This window comes from Myodes glareolus, chromosome 2 (assembly GCF_982192425.1).
Source record: "Myodes glareolus chromosome 2, mMyoGla1.1, whole genome shotgun sequence".
NCBI classification, from domain to species: Eukaryota; Metazoa; Chordata; class Mammalia; order Rodentia; family Cricetidae; genus Myodes; species Myodes glareolus.
In genome coordinates this window covers 123,773,975-123,780,914 of record NC_142027.1, presented here as the reverse complement: position 1 = coordinate 123,780,914, position 6,940 = coordinate 123,773,975, and the positions used below count along the sequence as shown (strand labels likewise).

The following is a 6,940-nucleotide window of genomic DNA, read 5'->3' as shown; positions in this document are numbered from 1 at the left end:
GCAGAGAGAGAGAGGGGTTCTCAACCTGTGGGTATTGACCCTTTTGGGGTTGCATAACAGATATCCTGCATATCAGATATTTACATTATGATTCATAACATTAGCAAAATTACAGTTATGAAGTAGCAATGAAATATTTTATGGGAAACCGTATTAAAGGGTTGCAGCGTTAGAAAGGTTGAGAATGACTGGTCTGAAGGACCAGAGTTCAGTTCCCAGTGTCCAGCAGCTCACAGGCCAGGCAAGAGTCCATGCCCTTTCTGACCTCCACACGCACGCATGCACACTCACGCATGCACACACACAAGCACTTCTCAGAGGGATAATTTTGGTGCATCTCCATCATGGCTAATTTCCTGCAACCTCAAAACCATTATAAAAGAGTTACTAAATCATCTGGATTGGCTGAGGAGACATGAAAATCAGGGGGGACTGACCTCTGCAGAAGTAGGTCATTCTTTAATCACAACAGTGGGGGGCCGCAGTCTCTCCCGGGAGTGGCGACTGTGCAGCCCAGTGAAGAGGCTTGGGGCTTTCTGGGGCAGAGAAGAGAGCTTTGGGATGGAGGATTCCATAAGCAGAAGTGTCCCCTGCAGCATCAAAGTTGTAAAATGGTCTGTGAGGATGTGGCGTTGATCAGGGGCGTCCTGGATCCTAACGGCCTGCAGAAGCTGTTACTAGCAGGCCAGGCCGGCCTTCATGATCGGAGTTGCTCCGTTCTCCCAAGGTTTCTGAGTTACTAGCCCTTCAGTAGAACAGCTTGGTGAGCTTTGACTCAGGACATGTTTCTCTGAATCCATCAGTTGTGCAAGCAGATTTTTCTGTAGGCAACTTCGGGCTTTTATTTTCAGAGTTGATGTGTTGTGCAATGACTTGGGTGTCGGTGCTGAGAAATAAAGGAAGAGCCGGTCCGACAGCACTTACAGCCGTTACCCCCATCAGCCTTCACACACCGCTCTCCGAAGATTCCCTACTCTTAAAGTTTCCTCCCATGTGGAGTAGCCGGAGCCTTATAGGGAGCTCTGCCAGAATGTTCCAGAACTGAGGAAGAATGAGCAGGGTGAAGCTATGGCAGGACCTGCTCTTCTCCACTCTCCTCGTCCGCTCCCTAGAGATACAGAAAGACCCTAGGGCTGGGGCTGCGTTCCTGAGGCGGAGCATTGCCTTAGCATGTCTGTGTGAGACCCTGCCTTTGACCCTTCAGAAAAACCAAGTTGACCCTGAATAGGGACCCGGTCACCTCTCTGTGCAAAACCTCACACAGAAAGAGTGAGCTTTCTAGAGGTCTGGGTCGTGTTTGGGAGTAGACTTGCAGGGTCAGAGAAACCACACAGACTTGGAGGGTACGGCTAGAGATCCTGTCTCATCTATGCACTCAACAGCTGGCAATGCTGTGAGGATTGGAACATCGCACCCAAAGCTAGTCCGTCCTGTTTTCTGAATCACTGAGGCTAGCTAGAGATAACCAGAGGAGAGAACTGGATCACAGCAAGCCTCGCTCGCTCCTTATTCTTTGTCTCTGTCTGTCGGTCCTGTCTGTCTGTCTGTCTGTCTGTCTCTCTCTCTCTCTCTCTCTCACACACACACACACACACACACACACACACACAAAAACACAGAAACACACACACTGCCCTACCCCTGAAAAATAAATCTGGTGGTTATTTTTTCGTAGTCAGGGCCTCCCTATGTAGCCTGCTTATTGCTTGGAACTAAAGGCACAGAGCCCCACTCCCAGCCAGGATTGTTTTAAATATCATTGTTTAGGCCTCTGTGTGAAAAGCTGTATTTCTTCTACCTAAGCTGTAACCACACACAGGGTTGTCTCTTTCCTGCAAGGAGAGAGCCCCTGGGTATAAGAGGAGGACAGCCGTGGTTCCCCTTTGAGTCCTGCTCCCCTTTAGATAATCTCCACTTTGTCTTCTGTTTCAGAAGCTCCCGGGATTGCGAAGGGGATCTTTCATTGGTGGAATTTGGGGGGAGGGCTTAATTGATCTATTTGGGAAATTAAGATTCCCTCTTGGTGTTCTTGGTCTCACTAATGAAAAAAAAATTAAGAGTAGACTCAAACAGGATCTCAAAAACACTGGCATGGAGGTCAGACATGGGATGGACAAGCAGCCTCAGGGCAGGAAGGGGAGCTCTGAAGAAAGAGTAAGGAAGCCTAAAATTGTGTGGGAAAGGCCCCAAATGATAAGGAAAGCATGCTTAGAGAACTTGTGTTTCTCTGAGTCAGAAAAGGGGCGGACCCTGTGTGGCTGCAGCCCATAGCCTACTGCAGTAGGTAAACAACAGCATCTTACTGAATGATCACTGTGATCCCCCTCCACACACACACACTTCTTTTTGCTTCCTCAAGGTTTCTCTTTGTAGCCCTGGCTGTCCTAGAACTCACTCTCTAGACCTGCCTCTGCCTCCCGAGTGCTGGGATTAAAGACGTGATTTACAGTGCGGCTCTTAAGCATGGCCTAGGTGAGCCCACCTTCCTAGCGTGGTTTCTGCCTAAGCGAATGACAGGGCCCAACAGGAATGTTAGGTCTCCACCCAGGCCAGAGTTTCTATTCTGTTTTCTTGGCCCGGAGGTGACTTTGTTTTGTTTATTCTACTACTTTGACTGCGCACTGCACGATAGACCGTCAAATAGAAAGGACTGTATGCAAAGATAGCATGCGATCGTGCATCATCGAGAGTTCTGGATGTCACAGGAGGGTGACAGAGCCAAGAACCCGCCACTCAAGTATTGCACCCCTGAGCTACATCCCCAACAGGAGGAGCTGAGGTGGTGGTTGTCGTTCTGCGTTTGTCTCTGCCATCATTTAGCGTTCTGGTTTGCCCTGCCTTTGTCACCTCTTCTGGCCTGCAAGCATACGTGGAAGGAATGTTGTATACATAATAAATAAATCTTAAAAAAAAAGGAGGTTTGGCTACTGTAAGAACCATATCCTTATAAGAATTTCTATTTATTATTATTATTATTATTGATGTAAAATTAATAATAACTATATAACTACCCATTTTAAAAGGTGAAAGTCAACGGTCTTTAACACTTTCTCCTGTGCTCTGTACCCATTATCTCTGCCTAGCTTCAGAACCTTTGCGTCATCCCACAAGACACTCAGTAACCATGGAAAAGTCCCCATCCTCCCATCCCTGAGGCCCTTGGCTTCTGTCCCTTCATTCTGCCTCTAGGTTTGTCTCTTCTGGACATCTCATGAACGAACTCATGCAGTCTTTGGCTTTTTGCCTCTTCTTCCCTCTTGCTCGAGTTTCTGAGGGTCCCGTGCGTTACCGTGTGTATCAGCGTTCCCTTCTGTTATGTGGCTGACTCACATTCCAATCTGTGAAGAGACCACGTCTTGTTTATTTGTTCATCTGTCCCATTGGGGCTATTTCCACATTTTGGTCATGGCTAAAAAGTTATTTAGTGCTTCTGTGTGCATACCTGTACATATATTGTTTTGGGGGTACCTGCTTTTAATCTTTTGGGCATTCACTTAGGAGAGGAACTTCTGAATCATAGGAGAATGCCATGAATCACTCTCTGAGGAGATGCCAAACTCAAAGCTCCTGAAACAGGGTCTCATGTAGCCCAGGTTGGCCTCTATGTAGCTGAGGATGGCCTTGAACTTGTGACTGTTCTGCCTCCACCTTCCAAATCCTGGGGTTACAGGCATGTGCCACTATGCTTTATGTAGTGCTGATAATTGAACCCAGGATTTCATGTTTGCTAGGCAGATACTCCATGAACTGAGGAACATCCTTGGCTCCCAAAAGTCCTTTAGAAAAATCAAGAAAGCTCTTCCACAAGAGGCCTACACTCTCCCGATTGTGCTGCCACCGTGGTCTCTGGTGATCCCTCCTGAGAAGTTACAGCACATCTTGCGAAGACTCAACACCAACATCGATGGGCCGTGGAAAATAGCCTTGCCATCAGTGCCATTAAGAACGTGGGGTGGAGATACGCTCATGTGGTGAGGAAAGAGGACATTGACCTCACCAAGAGGGCTGGAGAGCTCACGGAGGACGAGGTGGAGCGTGTGATCACCATCATGCAGAATCCCCGGCAGTGCAAGATCCCAGACTGGTTCTTGAACAGACAGAAGGATGTGAAGGACGGAAGGTATAGCCAGGTTCTGGCCAACGGCCTGGACAACAAGCTGCGAGGACCTGGAGCGACTGAAGAAGATTCGAGCCCAAAGGGGGCTGCGCCACTTCTGGGGCCTTTGTGTCCGAGGCCAGCACACCAAGACCACTGGCCACTGGACCATGAGTCCCTGGGACTACGCTGTTAATAAATAGTTTATATGCCTGTGAAAAAGAAAAATCAAGAAAATCTCTGCCAAGCAGCCTGACTGTCTCACCTCCATGTCCACAGCATTGTCTAGGCAACCGGCCAAAGCTAATCACACACTCCATAGCTTGGTTGGGGTCCAATCACCTCCAAAGGGCACAGTCTGCTTGGAGGAGGGTCATTTTTAGAAGGCAGGGACAGTGACAAGATGACTGTGACAGACAGGTTCAGTGCCGGGAGCCCCTGCCACTACCCAACAGCGATCTGTGTTCCGTTCCAGGTTATCAGTGTGTCAGCCTCTCTTTGGGGATTGTGGAGCTCTCTGTGTTCATTTGTATGTTTATTCAATAAACATTTGTATGATTGGAGAAAGTGTGGGAAAGAGAGTCATGGCAGACAGCGAGCCTAAGGATCAAGGCTTCTTGCTTGCTTTAGGGCCTGGCTCCAGTCGGTGGCTGTGGTTCCCACCTCCCCTCTGGAATCTAAGACCATATTTGCCTCCTCTTTGGCCCTGGTATATGTGAGTGTAGGCCCACATCTATCCAGCAACAAGTAACTTTTACATTTTGGACAGGGTCTCTCTATGGAGCCCAGGCTGGCCTTGAACTCACAGAGATCTGCTTGCCTCTGTCTCCCAAGTGCTGGGATTAAAGGTGTGTGCTATCAGGCCAGTTAGTTGTACAAACTGTATCTGTACTATAGGTATTTGGGGCTTATGGGTCATATCATCTCTGGCTCGTTCTCAGCTCTGCTTTATTTGCCAAAGCTCTATCGAAGCCTGTAAGTGATCCAGTAGAGCGTAGCTACAGGCGGGAGGAGAGCCAGCCCTGGTTGCAAACTATAGGAAGGCACACCTTCTCAAGTCAAGCCAGGGCAGTGACAATTCTAAAAAGTAGTAAGGCCTTTTTTTTGCATTTTACAGGGTGGCTGTTGTGCTGGTCTGACCCCCAACCCCAGCCTATGAGCAGCCATGGTCCAGTACACTGTTATTCATGAAAAAACAAGCAGCAAGGCGGGCTCACACGTGAGCTGTAGTTTGTCACTTATCTCTCTTACTTCTCAGTTCACGGGCATCCCCCAACTTCCCTGACATCCAGTGCGTGTTCTTTAGGCTGCTTCCCGGGGTTAACCTAAAGTCTCCCACAGATATTTTTCCCTTGTTTTAGAAAAACAGGAAAGAGCATTTTTCTTCTTCTTCTTTTTCTTCTTTATCAAGACAAGGTTTCTCTGTGTAGCTCTGGCTGTCTTGGAACTCACTCTGTAGACCAGGCTGGCCTCAAATTCACAGAGATCCGCCTGCCTCTGCCTCCCGAATGCTGGGATTAAAGGCGCGTGCCACCACCACCTGGCTGCATTTTTTTAAGCATCATATTTTTCATACTTCCCAATGATTTGTGGAAATACTGTAAGTCAGAGGTGGTCATTATCCTTCATTGTTAATTAAGTATTCCATAGGAAAGACATAGCTCATTCGGTCATTGCCCACTCTCTTTGGATGGGCATTCACTCTGTGCCTAGTTTTCTGACCCTGCCCACCACCAAAACCAAAACAACCACAAAAAAGGCCTCCCATAAACATCTTAAAAAAAAAAAACTTGAATATTGCTCTTTTTATTTCTTTGGGACAACTTCCCAGGAATGGGATTAGCATGTCAAAGGTGACATGTAGTTTTAATTTAATGAACATTGCCAGATAGCTTTCCCTAAAGGCCAGAGAGTGCATGAGAATGCCTTTTCCTCCACATTTCTGTAGCGATTGACACCATTTCTCTTTCCCGTCTGTCTCAGGCCAATGTATGCAGTAAGGCCTCCTTGCTTCTTTCCGTTATTTGTTTGTTAAAATTTATTTTCATCTGTGTCGGGGGTGGGGGTGCGGGCTGTCAGATTCCCTGGAGCTGGAGTTGCAGGTGATTGTGAGGTGACCCACATGGGTGCTGGCCGCCAAACTCGGGTCCTCTGCAAGAACGACTGTTCTTATCCCTGGAGCCGGTTCTCCAGCCCCTCGTTTGTATTTTTCTGGCTACCGTTGAATTTGAGTCCATTAGCCTGTGAATAGTCCATTTGTGTGTGGCTTGGCTTGCTCAGGTCAGTTTGTAAGAGTTCTTTAAATAGTGCACATTTTGGCTTTTGGCTTCCATCTGAGGGGTGACGGAGAGCGCTGCCAAGGGTCACATCTTGATTCTGCCCTGCCTGCCCCTGTGACCTCAGCAACTTATTTAACCTTGCCGTGCCTCAGTTTCTTCATCTGTGGAATAACCCTCGCCGTTGTCACCACGGCTCCTACCTCGAAGCGTTGCTGGAGGCAGATGCAGAATGCATGTGGCGTAAACAGACTGTTGCCTGGCACGTGGTAACAATCAGCCGACAGCAGGGGCTGTTATTTATATTGCAAATATTTTTCTTCAGCTCCACCATTTGAATTGGTTTTATTTATGGTGTCCTTTGTCACACAAAACAGCTGAATGTTTATGCAGTCAAATATATCCATCTTCTCCTTCGTGGCCTCCAAGTTCCCAGGCTTGAGGAGCGTCTCTCCCATGTCCTTTGTGACTCTGGAAAAATCAGTATACGATTATATCCTACGCTGGCAGGCGCCATTGTCTGGCCTTCTTGATCCGTTTCCTGTAGGTTCACAGTTTCTTGTATTTC

General features: G+C 47.8%; 1 pseudogene; it reads left to right on the top strand.

The window, feature by feature from the left end:
* Positions 1-611: 611 nt before the first annotated feature.
* Positions 612-4,400, top strand: LOC125408702 (small ribosomal subunit protein uS13 pseudogene; annotated as a pseudogene).
* The last annotated feature ends 2,540 nt before the right edge of the window (positions 4,401-6,940 follow it).